Source organism: Pollicipes pollicipes, unplaced genomic scaffold (assembly GCF_011947565.3).
Source record: "Pollicipes pollicipes isolate AB1234 unplaced genomic scaffold, Ppol_2.1 Scaffold_6686;HRSCAF=7923_pilon_pilon_pilon, whole genome shotgun sequence".
NCBI lineage: Eukaryota > Metazoa > Arthropoda > Thecostraca > Pollicipedomorpha > Pollicipedidae > Pollicipes > Pollicipes pollicipes.
In genome coordinates this window covers 35,143,603-35,159,830 of record NW_023596921.1, presented here as the reverse complement: position 1 = coordinate 35,159,830, position 16,228 = coordinate 35,143,603, and the positions used below count along the sequence as shown (strand labels likewise).

The following is a 16,228-nucleotide window of genomic DNA, read 5'->3' as shown; positions in this document are numbered from 1 at the left end:
CCGAGCACAACTTACACAAAATGCGCTGAGTGGCGGCTCAAAGGAGCCCAGTAAACAAGAAATGCACCGAAGAAACACCACACACGAGCAAATACCACGGAACTCTGCTGGGCATACAAAGGATCGCCATTTGTGACGTTCCTTGAGAATACGAGTTGCAAGCCAACGTGTGTTTGTCCGTTTAATTAGAAACCGGCTAAAGAAAGAGTTGAAACTTGCACATATTCAGTGCAAGTCAGGTCACATCAACAACTCCGAAACGAACAGATCAGACAGTTCGGTCTGTTCTTACCATCTAAGGCAGCCGGACTAACGCCCGGTCCTTGGCAGCACTCCTCCAGACTCGCTGCTTTCTCTGGAGAGCGCTGCTCCTCCCTCAATCATCGGATGATCTAAGGTCATCCGATGGCTTGAGGGTCATCTGATGACCTGAGGGCCGGACCGTGCTGGCAGGCGCCATGGGTGCGACCCACGTGACCACAGGCGTAGCAGTGTTCAGGTCGAAACGGTGGGCTGTCCAGACGTGCAGCCGACTGAGACAGCGGAGGCACGCCTCTCGTTGTGATGTGCCCGTTCTCAACTGAGGTAGCGGGAGGCACGCCATTCGTTGTGATTTACCCGTTATCCACTGAGACAGCGAAGGCACGCCTCTCGTTGTGATGTGCCCGTTCTCAACTGAGGCAGCGGGGGGCACGCCTCTCGTTGTGATGTGCCCGTTCCCGACTTCGCTGCATTCCAACTCGCCGCTCCGCTGGAGTCGACCGTCAACATGGGCCGGCTGGGGTCGCTCATGCCGGGGTTCACGTACCAAGCCATCATGAACTATCGCGTTCTGTGCGCGTAACGTCGAACAGGTAGGTCTCGTCCTCATCCAAAACGCACGAGTGACAATAAACTTTGACACGGCTTTAGGACCATGCGATCCAAAAGGATTGCGCAAGCTTTGATGGTGTGCTTGTACAATATCTCAACAGTTGCTAGAATGCTAAGCTATTTCAGAAGACCAAACGTGTTTTTGGGCCGATCATGCCTCTAAAAACGGCCCTCTGCCCTGTGACAGTCCCTCGATCAATGTCACTGGCCATAAATCACTACTTGAACCGCTTGCTGTCAGCACCGAACGCCTCCACCGCCGAGTCTTACCCTCCGGGGTCCCCCTTCCCACTCCCCCACCATCACCGCCGCCTCTAGTCTCTCAGTGCCTCGTCACCTTGTCATCACCGGCGTCTGTACGGGACTGCCGTGCTCTACGATGAGTCGGCTGGTGGCGGGTCCCGGCATAGCCTCCGGCAACTGTCCGAGCTGGTTTCCACGCTGTGCGCACCAATGGCTGCAGCCGGTCCAACGCACCAGCAGCTCCAGCCCGGCCAACGCACCAACGGCTCCAGCCCGGCAACGCACCAACAGCTCCAGCCCGGCCAACGCACCAATGGCCAACGCACCAGCGGACAAAGCACCAATGGCTCCAGCCGGGACAACGCACCAACGGACAAGGCACCAATGGCTCCAGCCCGTCCAACGCACCAACGGCTCCGGCCCGGCCAAAGCACCAACGGCCAGCGCACCAACGGCCAACACACTAAAGGCTCCAGCCCGGCAATTACGCCAACGGCCAGCGCACCAACGGCTCCAGCCGCTGTAATGATCTGAGATGTTTGGGGCGGCTGCACCACGAGACCAGACATGGCATCTTTAAAATGTATGCCCATGTTTCAAATGAAAAAACTAGAACTAAATCTAATGTCGTAAGGTCGGATGGTGTTACCTAAGACGGCTTTCGGGGGCCCAAGCGTGAGTCTGTGGGATGTAGGAGATACGGCAACATCTTCTGCTGGCGCTTGCCGCACCAGGCCGCTAGTGCGGCATGCCGCCCACAACAGACAAAGCCAAGACACATGCCGGCTGTGTTATCCACACAGGCCCCGAGCTCAGTTACGGCGATCCACTGCGCGGCTCGCTTAACGGAGCAGTTTCTCCGCCAGCTGACGGAGCCATCTTTTACACACTGCCAGATTAGATCGTACTTTTACTGTTGGGCATAAACCTTAGATGAGGTCATTACCGGGCGGCAGGAGGTATCATCTCAGTCTGGCTGAACGGCCGGTAGACTCATTTCCTGCCCGCCGTGGCTACTGAGTTCGTGGTGGAAATCTTACAGCTCACCAATCACCAGCCCAGCTAGATCACCGTCCAGTTATATAATGGTCTCACCAATACGTGCCTCACTATTTTACCTGTCGTGAGGCCCACGAGCTTACCATCATCAACCTGCACCTCATTCACCCACATGGATAGTCAACTTCACCATAGCTGCCATTGATGGAGCGTGGGCACCAGCCGAGGAGCATTCCTGATCTTACTTGTAGCCCGCTGTGTCGCGGAGGGGTACCTAGCGCAATGACTATCGTCATATAATTGCCCGACTTTGCTCCTGTCACCGGCAAACTTTGCTTGGAATGCAATGTTGTGTATTTTTATTTAAAAAATTCGTGTGCCTTTGTTGGCACATCTCCTCAGGTACCATCATAATCCTCCTTTACAGAAAACCATCAGTTTGAAATCCATGATCAGTGATAATGCAGTGGAAATAGACAAGAGCTGTTGCAACTTTGGGCGAGTCAACTACCTGGATGCAGACGTGTGTGGAGCAAAAAATGGTATATTTTTAGAGGCCTCGAACTAATGCTTTCGGGGCTGCAGGCACAGTCGTCTGCCCGCCACCGATAACTCGCCTACAATTCGCATGAACTGGGGGATTTGCTGATTAGTTTTTTTTCTAAAAGATTGAATCCGAACCTTCCGAATGGCTAGAATTCTGGTCAGAGCTCACACTAGGCAGTGATTGTTGTGTGAGCCCTGGCCCCTACCATCCGATCATGCAATTCCATGTCAACGGCGGAATTTGGTGACGGAGGCTTAACGGGCCGCAATGCTCGGCACGGCCCGTCCTGTCCTCTGACGTCATTCGACCTTTATCGCGGCCGCCGCCACCGGCCACAGGCCATACCTGTCAGAGACAATAGCGAGCGCCTAAGGCGGCTCGAACTCACCCCGCCACGGGTGGATGAATCCGAAGGCGGGCGCTCGAACCAAATGCGTCATCGGGATGGACAGTAGGGTGGTGAGCTTCGTGACTTCGAGGAACTGGTGACTTCGAGGGGGTGAATCTCTTGGAATCAGCTGAGACAAAGTTCTTCCTTGGCACACGGATTAATGATAAACATTCAGGTCTGTCGCACCTCACTCAAGTTGATATTCGTCGGTCGCGAGTAGTTTTTCTTTCATAGGCCAAGAAAACCGTATTCGATACTAGCGCCACCTATTTTACGCACTGGGGTCATCATATAATACGCCTCAAAGCTGCCACTTTCCACACTACTGATACTTGGTGGATTAAGTATGAAGTAGATATCATGAAGAGCACAAGCAAAGCATTGCCAAACAGCTTTTAAGCTGACTTTTTAGTAAGAAGCAACTTATTTTTGGTAAAACCCAAGGCTGCGCAGCTAAGAGAATGCTGTAGCAGACCAGGTTAGGTTCAAGTTTGTTATTGCTAGCGCATCATTGTGATATTGATTTGCAATTTGTGTGCTTTTTGCGGGAGAGATATGGGTTAATTAGTTTAGCTATGCCGGTACTGAAACGTTTCTTTCGAACAATCACTTGCATAAGCATGCCGAAGGCTTAACGGTCACGCAGAAAACAATTTGTGATAAGCCACCCGTCTCCACTGTCCCACCACCAACTGCCGACTACGGGAAAGCCTGGAGCTACATGAGGTGGCTGAGCGAATCGAAAAGGAATCTCACTAATACCATCTTCAATACCGCAACGGTAGAAACCAGGGAACTGTTGACCAACGAAGCGATCCCTGTTCATGGTCTGAAATGCGTGACAAAGTTGATCGAGAGGGATTGATATCATCCCAACAGAGCTATCAGCAAGAAATCAAAGAAAGAAAGAGAGTGTCACAGCAACGCCGCCACCGCGAAGTTCAACAAGCTTCTTGATGTCGCGGAATACAAGTGCAAGCTTCAGTGCAGCTTTCCATGCCCAGTTGCCTGCACAGTGTATCATGAGGAGGCTGCCGTGAGGGACCAGTGCAGGCACCGGAAGCTTACCCTGGGGTCATATGAAGGGCATACGATTGTGACTAGGGGGGCCCGCGAGGTACGGAGGATGACCAGACAACTTCAGGGGTGTCGTGGCTCAGCCGCCAGTGAGGCGGTGTCTGCTGCTGAGCCTGAGTCGCCTTCCTCGCCGGCTGCTGAGCCGGCGCCGGCTGCTAGTGCTGACCCCGAGCCTGCTCCGGGACCAAGTGGTCTCAGCGCTGGTGAGTCAGCCGAGATTCTTACACGGTTCCATACATGGTGAAAGGTGGCGATGACACCAATTGTTGGTTCCGGTTGAGACCACTGCCAATGTAGATTATAGCGTTAACGATCTGACTTACACCATTCTGGCGGTTGACAGCTACGGCGGCTCGAACCTGGCCGCTGCTGCTATCATCAACGCCTTTCAACAAGACAGCAGAGACGGACTGGCTACTTGAAATCAAATATCGTAGATCCTAAGAAGATCTACTGCGCAAGAGACAGCGGGAGAAGAGAGACGGCTCGTTAAAATTTTGAAGCAATCCATGAGTCAGGTTTGACCATCCTCTACTCCGACGGCCGTGGAGGCAGGAACTACATGAGCCACACGGAGCCAGATGAATGCCGGCGAAAAACGCGTGGCTGTCATCACTGAGCCAGGCAGCCACCACGTGACTCATTTTACGCCCGAGCTCGGCCGCGCCCTGCACCTGTTCAGCTGCACAGCGGCAACGGCCGCTGCTTGCTGCACGGCAACGAGCTGAACCTCTTCCATCTGCTGCTGAGCCTGGATGGCACGACCACGGGATCAAATTTTTTTCAAGACCCATCGGCAAGGCCTGTGCTGGAGAGGTCTGAGAGAGGGACGTTGTGGCATTCAGGCCTAGGTCGGAGCCCGTGCCAAACGTGCCGGTCGACCTGATTCAGCAACTGAGCACCAACCAGCAACTGCTGTACCTTTTGGCCTCCGGCGTTCAAAACGGCACTGTCTGAAATGTGGCGGCCCAGCGGCGAATCGGACCATCGAACCATGTCAGGTGAATATGAGAGCCCATTGTCCTTAAAGTTATAGCAATCAGTGTTTAAAGTTCATCAAGTATCATTTGATATTTCGTATGCTCACTGTTGAGTATTTACTTATTATCATACCTTGTGCCGTGTTATGTCGCCTCATTTGCTGGTTGGTTCATGCTTACTAACAAGTTTCTTATATGTATTCTGTCACATTTAACGGCTCTGGAATAATTACATACACTAAAGGGGCACACTAATTTTGCATGATCTAATGCTCACTTCGCAGCAAATTGTTCTAACAAATTCGCTTTTGTTTTCAGATGGTTGACACTGGTCGTTCGCCTGCTCCTAGTTTTTAACATTTCTACCGAGACCTACAGCAGCGCTCTCAAGGACCTCGTCCAGTGCGTGGTCGGCCACTATGTGCCGGTATGGTCCGCCATCCGGCAAAATAGCGGCTGCTACTTTGGCTTACGCAGCTTGTTCCGGAGAATCGCGGTGCTCCGCGACCTGCTGCGGCACAAATAGTCCTCCAGCATAGCGGGTACTGGGTCCGTCCGGGGACAGCTGCTGCTGGGCATGGTGTGGCAGGAGAACCGCATGGTCCGCGAACAGGTGGCTCCGATCGTCGCGCCGCTCGTGAGCAACAATCGAGGGTCTTCTTCAGGCCAGGGTCTTCGCCACCTCAGCGGTAAACCTCGAGGCCGTGAGGTACACCGAACTGATTCCCTGGCACGGACCAGCCACACAGCCTTTACTGCGAGGGCCTCAGCGACTGCGGGCTGTGGAACCAAAGTGCAGGCACCGCTGACCAATCTTGCCTATCTGGTTCACACTAGGAGTGCGACGCAGCGCCGCACTGCCGAGGACGTCTGCGGCTGGAGCTGGAGCTTAGGCAATATGTGGAGCCCAGCTGCGACGGTATTTCTGCTACCGTGCGATCTCTGCCAACACGCGTATTGGGTTTCTATCTGTGAGAAGTTGCTGTTTTGGCCGGTTCATCGAATACACAGGCTCAGCAAAGAGCAAGATGTGCATGGGGTCACCCCTACCGCCCCCCCCCCCCCCCCCCCCTCTACGTTCGTGGTACAGGTTGCAGAACTTGCTGTATGTATTAAGTTGTACATCAGACAATATATTTTGGGTCATATGTCATGCATAGTTTGTTTTCATCACGTGAGTTGTCTTAGAGAAGTGAAAGTCTCAAACAATACTAGCCAACATACTCGTACAACGGGTTAATACTCAACAGCACATACAGTTTCCGCCAAATGGCAATCAATCAAGCAATGCCTGATCCGCATATTAGACCTTAGACCGGGACATTCTCGTACGACGGCTTAAGGAGCGCTCGGTGGCGTCATTTCTATACGCAAAGCTATTTTGTGTCGCTTGCCGCCCATGGCTTGGTGTTACCTGCGGCGGCGGACACTAGCTTACGGCGGTATTTCGATCGATCCGCGCCTCACGAATTTAAGTTTTTGGGAAGAACTTTTCTATGCCGTGTACTTGTGGGCTCTTGCGCCAAAGAATTTCTTTGTCTCATTTGGTTTTGTTACTGATGACACACCCTAATGGACAGTTTCTCAATTATTGCAAGCTGAAAATGAATCAAGCATATTTTCACGGCGTTACTCTGCTTGGCTGTGATCCGGATATGACGCGGATGTGAGAGCAGCCGTTTTCACGTAGAAATACCATGCAAAATTTTCAAAACTTTTGAAGCAGTCTTAAAAAAGTTTTTCAGCATTCACTTTCTAATAACACAGCTTTTATTAGCAATTATTTGGCAGGTTTTGCTAGTTTAAGCAGGAGTTTGTTGGTATGATCAGCTTTAATGCTGAAGCGTTTCCCACCGAAACGTTTTGCATCTTTATAAAAAATGTCTCGGTGGTGTACCCGGCGCAGACGCGAAACAGCAGCCCGATATCAAGACCCAGAGTCCTGACCAAGACCAGCTATACCCTGAGAGAAAAAGCAAGGAAAGTGAAGAATGATTTCGGCATCGGATGATGTGACACAACTCACAAAGCCCAGCACAAACTCACGGTGCCAAAATCTCCAACCTAAGGGTAATAGTTTTAGGTCTTTGGTAACACAACCTTTAACTAATAAAACATAAAAATCAACGCAGACCAAAACAAAGTCGAAATTTTCCGGCACTTTTATGCTCCTAATGTTATCCTCTTACCCGAAAAAAAATCATGCCACATGGTGCAAACACATCCGTGGCATTATACAACGAGGAGTAAACATAACTTAGCAGGTATAGAGATAGCTTACTCTTAAATTCGCACTCAAAACAAAGCGTGCGAGATAATGATTTCCCTATTTACGTGAGAATGAGCAACAATACGTAAATACGTACGGTAAATGTACATCCAAGACCAGGTTAACTCCTGTTACATTTGTATCAACTGAAGCCGTCTGCTTGCATGTTTGTCGTCTTTGTCCTTTGCGCCATGTGAATCGAATTATCATCAAGCGGGCCACGGCTGTAAACTGACATTTGCAGAGCGCCTGTGCACCCGTAACATAACACGCAGCGTTAAGTGGTAGCTCATCATGGTGCCGATTGAGTGGGTGGCACGAGACATTCCACATGGTGGAAATATTGGTAATTGAACTGTGCCTATCCTTTATCTCATGATTATTATAGAAATAGCATTGTAATCACTTAACAACAGTCGCATTTCGCATCAATATCCCGCTCCAATAACTGCACTCCTAGCATCAAAGGACCGACATCACGACTACGAAGAAGTTTGTGTCATGCGTTGTGTTCGCCCGACACTTCCGGCATTACCTACTCGCTGGAAAGTTCAAATTACGCTCCGACCAGGCCAATCTCAAGTGGCTGCTAAATTTCAAACATCCAAACTGGGATGATCTTCAGATGGTTTGAACTTCCGGCAGAGTTCAATTTCGATTTCGCATTTAGACCGGGAGCACTTAACGTTGTAGCTGACTCACTGAGCCGGCGACCAGCTGACTGTGTCGACGTTTCGACTCAAGCTGCTGAATCCTCTGAGCATGAGGTCTCTGCCCCATCGTGGTACTAGGGCTATCTTTGAGAGCAGTAGGATCCGAACGCGACAGTCGCAGTGCTAACTCGTTTTTTGTCTACATGTGTGAAACCAAGCCGAGCTGACCTGTCTGCGGTTACAGCTCTGTTTCTGAGGTAGTGATCAAGGCTCAAGCTCGTAAACGGTGTGCTTTACAGAATGCACAAGAGGCGACGGTTGGAGAAAAGAGACTGCAGGTCGTTGTTCCGATTTTGTTAGTGCCAGGAGTGCTAACATCCCTTCACGCAGGTCCGGCTGGAGGGCATTTCGGAGCTGACAAGCTTCTTGAGAAGATCCGTGTACGATTTTGGTGGCTAGATGGTCCAGAGTTTGGGGACGTTCCGTAGAAGCTGTGATCGCTGTACCGCTAGGAGGGCCCCACTGCCGCATCCTCGTACCGCCATGAGGGTACGCCGATCAACCGGATGACACACTTGTCATCGATGCTTTTGGGTGGGTTTCCTACCACCAGTCGTGGTAACAAATATCTGCTGGTCTGGTTGTTCGTCATGTGTTTATCCGTTATTGCTAGGCGTACGGGTTTCCCGACATGAAGGCCACGACTGCTTCACTTCATGACACAACACTTCGGTAAACGAGTTTTTCGGTTTAGCCGCCTCAGACAGCTGCACTCTGATGGGGCTGCCAACTTCACAGCTGCGGCTCTAGCGGAAGCCTGTCGTCTATTGAGGATAGAAAATAAAACATATCATCCTATCATCCCGATGAAAGTTCGAAGGTGGAAAGTCTCATGCGAACTATGTTGAACATGTGGGCAAAATGTTTGGATGACAGTCACTCTGACTGAGACGTTCATATGCCCTTGCTAATGTTTGGATACTGCGCCCAGGCTCACTCCTTACTTGATTACTTTCCCTACTGTTTGATGCTCGCACGAGAGCAAACTTCCAGCGCAGATAAGCCTTGGTACTCCTGTTACAACAGCAGTCGTACGGTGGTGGATTATGTCGACAATCTCTGCGCCAGTTTGCGGCAGGCGCGCCGCTTTGCCATCTTGGCATCCGGTCGCAGGCATAATCGCAACAAAAGGGTATTTGCAAGCAAGCTGAATGAGTTCTTGCTCCACTCTAGCGATGCAGTATATGTGCACAGGACGATTGTACCTGCCGGTCAATGTTACAAGTTTCCGCGGCCCTGGGAAGCAGCCCGGTGCTGCGTAAGGTGGGTGACCTGAATTATCGGGCGTGCCTCGAAAGAGTGGGGAAACGATCTTTCCGCATCACAATCGGCTAAAACCGTGAGATGACACTGCAGCGAATGTCTGTCAAAGGGAAGATCGCGAGGGCTCAGGCGAGTCGCATGAGTCTGGAGCGGTTCATGTTCCGGATTTGTGTGTGCGTTGCCTCTTCCGAGGCTACCCGTCCGAGCCCAGCGACTGGTGATCTGGGTTTGTGCATTTCACCAGCGCTGCCTGACCAGAGTGTTGTGCTGTTCGTCCCTGATTGGGACGCTCCTGTGGATGTTTCCGCCGTCTCGGTACCGCGTGAAACGGGTACTGTCAGCAGCAAACCGATCACACGCGGGCGTACGCACGCACGCACGCACGCACGCACGCACACACAGACACACACGCACACATATATGAATATACATATGTAATATATATATATATATATATATATATATATATATATACTTTATACTTTTGTGTGTATTGTGTGAAAGTGTGCATACTTTTCACGTTTTATCATAATATGGTCTAATTGCAGTACAGTGGTTACATGATAATAATGCAACTGAGTCCCTGGATCCGACTGTGATGGGCGACCGTGTCAGGAACTGACCGTCTGTCTGTCTCTGGTCGGCAGACTGCATGAGGACAAACTTCCCTCCCCGATGTTGGCGCGGCGGCTGCAGTCTGGACCTCGTGCTCGCGCGGTGGCCGCCCTCCAGTGGAAGGCTTCGGTGACTGTTGGCGAGATGCAGTCGGCGGTCTCTGGCTGTGTCGGTCCGACCGAGTGCGTGGTTATCCTGTGTGGTGTGATGATGTAAGTGTGTTCTTGTAACTGTTTTCTGACCGTACCTTTCGCGAGGGTGGTGACCGTACAGACAGGCTTTTTTGTTAGCGTCCCAAAACATCTTAACACGAGCCCGGGTAGGCAGTCAAATGCACCGCTCTCGGGTCGGGGTCAACTTGACCCTAAAATCTAAAAATCTAAGAGAGCTCAACACATGACATTTATGGGATAGATTGCTCTATATGAGCTAACTTGTTTCAAATTTTTAAGTACCTAGATTGTGGCCTTTGAGATAAATTAGGTCGAACAAGATCAAACTTTCTTCACTCAACGAGCCTTATTTTAGATGCCAGTCATGTCATCGGTGATATATTAGGTTGGTAACTGGGGTTAATATTTAGAAGGCAGAATCAACCAAAAGCCGTCTAGATTATTTTGATATTTTAATTTACAACCGGCGCCAAGTAATAGCTTAGGCGCGCGTGTGCACGCGCGTGTGTGCGTGTGCGTGTGCGTGTGCGTGGGCGTGTGCGTGTGCGTGTGTGTATGCGTGTGCGTGTGCGTGTGCGTATGCGTGTGCGTGTGCGTGTGCACGCGCGTGTGTGCGTGTGCGTGTGCGTGTGCGTGTGCGTGTGCGTGTGCGTGCGCGTGTGCGTATGCGTGTGTGTATGCGTGTGCTTGTGCGTGTGCGTGTGCGTGTGCGTGTGCGTGTGCACGCGCGTGTGTGCGTGTGCGTGTGCGTGTGCGTGTGCGTGTGCGTGTGCGTGTGCGTATGCGTGTGCGTGTGCGTGTGCGTGTGCACGCGCGTGTGTGCGTGTGCGTGTGCGTGTGCGCGCGTGTGTGCGTGTGCGTGTGCGTGGCCGTGTGCGTGGTGTGCGTGTGCGTGTGCGTGTGCGTGTGCGTGTGCGCGCGTGTGTGCGTGTGCGTGTGCGTGTGCGTGCGTGCGTGTGCGTGTGCGTGTGCGTGTGCGTGTGCGTGTGCGTGTGCGTGTGCGTGTGCGTGTGCGTGTGCGTGTGCGCGCGTGTGTGCGTGTGCGTGTGCGTGTGCGTGTGCGTGTGCGTGTGCGTGTGCGTGTGCGTGTCTGTTTGAGACGGACAGGGCGGGTTTCTACTCGCCTTTCACCCTGAAAAGAAGGGTAGGGGGACAGGTATCCTGCCTCTCACCCTGGCAGGAGGGGGCAAGGCGAATATCTCCCCGCCTCTCACCCTGGCAAGAAGGGCATGGCGGATATGTACCCTACCTCTCATCCTGGCAAGGAATGGCCGGGAGACGGCTAATCTGCCTCGAACCCTGGTAGGAAGGGCTGGAATTTCAAAGCCAAAGTGTTCGGAGTCAGTTGATGTTAGTGACCTTCTCTGCCTTCATGAAGTCAAAATTATCTCTCGACGTGATTGTGACCCAGGTATCGAAATGAGCGTAAGCATACAGCCCATAGAGCAAGCCTTCCGATAACGAAGCAGCTTTGTTTAACCTTGATCTAATTTCCATATCACTCACCATAATTGTGAGTGATTCGCGGCCATGTTTCATATCAGTTGATGGCTGAATTTCTACACGCCCGTTGAATCTAAAAATAGCTTGCCGCTGTTGAAAAAGTGCAATAGAGTTGCAATCACCCTCGTCGTTGACATCTGTCCACCTTGCTCGCATTGCATTCCTACCGTCGATGCATTCTGCTCGAATAACTGATGAATGCTAACGTAAAACGGTAAAGGCTTAATGTTAAGAGTATGAATTCATGAACTTTAGAAAGAGAGCGTAGCTTTGTTATGCAGGCATACACTAAAAAACATTTAAATCATTTATCAGCGTGGACTATGCTTATCTAATCCCTTTCTTTCGCAAAGTTTGGTACAATAAGCCTCTAACAAAGACACAACACAATATTTCACTGCCTGAGACTGGTTGTAACATCTGGCTGCGGGAGCGAGCTGTTTCCGCACGATCCAGTCACATCCGCCAGCGGAAGCGGGCTGCCTCCGCACGCTCTGGTCACATTTGGCTGCGGAATGTGGGCAGGCGCGGTATAGGAAAACGCCAAGGCTTGGCACAGCCTTAGGCTCACCGTCATCGTTCAGGGGCTATACACAACAAATTATACTGACAAAGAAATAAATAGCTGCTCCTTACAGTTGATTTTGGATGGCCAACGCGGGGCTGCTAAGTTCTTAAAATGACGTGAACGAGCCATTTTGTTGCAAACAGCTCAAGTCCCTCGTAATTGGTCATTCAGCAGTTGTTTGGCCAAGATCTCCGCTAGTAAAGGATTTAAAACATGAAACAAAGCGTTAAACACCACTTTTGCTAAAGCCCGCAAGTGGAGCACTTTAGGAGTAGACGCGAAACGCTGTTCGGAAAATTTGTGTACACTGTGAGGTGAACCGACATGCTATTTCACTCACTGACAGTGCAAGCATAAGCTGACGTTCGCGGGCTGTCGGCGTCAACAGCAGGTGCACCTGACGCACTGCTTCAGCGTCTCCACGCCCGGCCGAACACCAGCCAGCGCCTGTCCTCGGTTGTAACGCAATTTAGACCGCTTTTCACGTCAGATTGCCCCTCACCATAACTTCAGAGGAGCTGGTCTGGACGGAGGCAAAAAGTGATGGCAGCGCTGCATCTGTGGCCGTCGGCTGACGCCGGCCGCTTCAGAGGCCGCAACCGGCCGGCGTTATTGTGTCCCCGGCCGGGCGCTCCCCAAACGAGAGGTCCGATATGAACTGGAGCACGGGCTGCGCACGCCCGCGCTAATGGCTGCCGCTCAGGATTTATATGACAAGTTACGTTTATTTCACGGCCCGAATGGGCTCCGCTGTCGCTGCCACCGCCAGTTCCTCGCGCAGACAAGTGCATTAGACATTAACCGGCTGTGTCTAATTGGTTGTGACCGGAGCTACGATTGGCTGCTCAAATTGCTCTATGTGTTACAAATTATGATTTAATTGCCGAGGGCGAACATGGCGCGGGCAGCAAAACTCTGCATGCCCGACCTCTGGCTGCAATTTGCGTTCGACGCATGACAACTGGACACATAGAGATGTGAATAGTGCACGTAAGCTTGTGAAATCCCAGGATCACACCCATAAAACTAACGGCAGTGCAGGTCAAGTCAAGGAATGCACTGTAAACCACTGGCATCATGCTCACACGAGACTCGCTTCTAAGGTTCGTTGGTTTACGTTGAAAGGTATGGTTTAAAAATTTTAGCAAACGACATGCGGCTGTATGTATCTCCAGTTAAACCAGCCTGCATTGCCATCCGACCGGTCCAACTCACTCCGGTCCGTGACGAATGCCACCGGTTACTGTTTACCGCATAGCACCCAAACAGAGCAGTAGCATCACTCACACAAATGGGAGGACTCACGACCTGCGTAATCCAGTGACGAGCGATCTGCCATATCTAGGTACGTCTCACCGCCGAATAAGCCCGTGCACAGGTTTAGTGGTGCAAATTAGAGCACCAAATAAACCCGTGCACAGATTTAGAGGTGCAAATTAGGGCACACTTCACGAGAAGACCGCGCTCAAACGGTACAATTCAGGGCAGCTGTGATCTTCCGTCACTCACGAGCAACGCGCACTCACAATAGAGCCATCGACCGCTTCCGCAGTAAAAAGCACGCCGTAATCAACGAAGCATAAAAGATGCGACTATGCAGTAACGAATGGTGATTGCCTTCTGTCAGCGCCCTGAGCTAGCCGCTGAGCAGTTGCGCAGTGACCTTTCAGCCCCTGGCGCAGACGGTGCTCGTCCGTGGCCGCCCCAGGCCGGGATTGGCTCGGAGTGTGGAGAGCCGCGCGGAGACAAGTAAGCTCCGGAGGTGTAGCTGGTAGAGCACTTCGCGGGTTGCATTTTCAGGGTTCGATGCAGTTCGGATAGTCCAGATCCAATCCGCCAGCAAATTCGCTGTTCCCAGATATCTCGATTTAATCTGGTCCGGTCAGAGTTATCAGAAAGAGTTATCAAACGAATCCGTGAAAATCCGCTTCAACATCAAGGATTTTTAAAACTGCAACGTGAAATTCGGTTCACCTAAGTATCAAAACTTTTAGTTATTTATTAATTTCCATTAAAAGATAAGCCATAAGTTGCCGAAAACCATTGGATACCAGGATATTTACTCCAGCGTGTTGCCTACTTGGCATTCGGCCATGTGCGAGCTACAACCCAACTTATCTTCTTAGAATTGCTGGGACCCAACCCAGGGTGTTCTGATTGCAAGTCCAGTGTTCTACCAGCTGAGCTCACCGGGAATAACTGGACCTTCGTGTTAAAACTTGACGTTATTCGTCTGGATACTTGGGGAATTTTCCGTACAGTTGAGTGCCATATTCGGCTGATGTCTACGCTTGGCTAACTGATGGAGTTGTTAGTCAATCCCGTATCTGTTGCCTTCTTGATCACTTTAACTTTAAAAGTGGAGGCCAAAGCATCAAAGCCAGACGTGACCAAGGAAGAAGGAGCAGCCATCAAGAAGTTCAAGAATGACAACAGTATCATTGTACTTCCAGCTGCCGACGGCAGTGCCGCAGTAGTCGTGAACAAGCTGTTAAGTGCATTTACGGGATATTCCTCGTAGAGTAAGCAGGAGAATTGAGAGATAGGTGTGACATTTCGGTCACCTGCCTTTACTGAAACGAGTATCGGTAGTAAATTTAAAATTGCTTGTCACTCTCTCTCGATTTTTCAGGATCCTTTTTTTAATAGCGAGCCGCAGTTTCTACAGGCCAACCAACATTCAAGGGATTAAACAACGGAGCAATTGTCAGCCATTTCCATAGCACATTGCACATTTGACTGATAATTAAAATGCGCGGAAAATGCGTGTGCATGCAAACAAATTCAAGTTAGCAGGTGACATGACGCATCGCACATCATTCGTCTGTGCACGTCATTTCCAACAAAGAGTTTTTAGTACACAGGCACCGCGCGTCACGCCTCACTTGTACATCCAAACCATTTCAAGAAGACAGGCATTGCGCATCTCTCATACATAAACGCGGTTTTAAGCTAGCACGCATCCCTCATCAAGGCACCCACATTCGCATAATCGGCCATGATGAGCCTCGTACGTTGAGGTCTGGTTGCCAATTGCTTATGAGAATATATTTACTTATTTTCCTATCTAAATTGGCCTGTGCTCTGTGCTCTGGATGGTCCTTTGCTCTCCTGAAGCAGAACACAGATGAAGGAAACCTAGCAGGTGCTCAATAAGTCAACATCACGGCAAACTGCCACATAAGTGAGGACCACCGAAGATACACTAGGCCAGCGTACTCCTGAGACCCGTCGTCAGCTGCTGGGGCTCACCTCCCGTCTGTTTCTGGTTAATATAATGAGCCCCTGAGTGGAAAGACATTATCATGGGTGAAGAACTCAATTGCCCACTTCGCCTCTTTGGTATAAAACATGTGTCCAACACCTGACACACAAATGATCAGCTTCGACCTGGTGAGCCTGATCATCAACTCACCAGCACATGAAGTCTTCACCGTTATTCAGAACAGGTTGGCAAACGGTAATATATGATATATAACGAGGATGCCATTGGCGGGAGAACAAGCATCCCACTCAACATAATGGAGCTGCTCACGCTCTGCGTCACCAGAACCATGTTCTAGCTAAACGAACGATGCAAACCGCACAAAGCGGGCGTAAAGACCACCACAGACTATTGTCCTTTGACAGACAAGTCGAGAGGACTGCTAACATGTTCATGCCATCACTGTACCGAAAAACAATAGCAACCGGTCGCTACCTGTGCTTCCAGCCACACCACTCTGCCATAGTCAAGTTAAAGCATCGTACAAATACCATTAGCGATGATGACGCAACCAGGAAGAAAGGAATATACCACTTAACCAAGACCATCCGCAGAAACAAATACCCCAGGGCTTTCTGTGGCAGGAAGCACATAAAACATGTTCAACAAGCAGGGCAACTAAAGGAAAAACCAACAGCAACAGCATTACTGCATGAAACAAGAGCTTGTCAGAGAAGATCGGAAGAATCGGTGGATGATACCACATCAAAACAGTATTCAGAAACAGGTCACGCTTCGGAGAACACTTA

At 50.7% G+C, this 16,228-nt stretch overlaps 1 pseudogene; it reads left to right on the top strand.

The window, feature by feature from the left end:
* Positions 1-16,228, top strand: part of LOC119108228 (isocitrate dehydrogenase [NADP] cytoplasmic-like) — a 147,133-nt pseudogene that overhangs the window by 13,490 nt on the left and 117,415 nt on the right.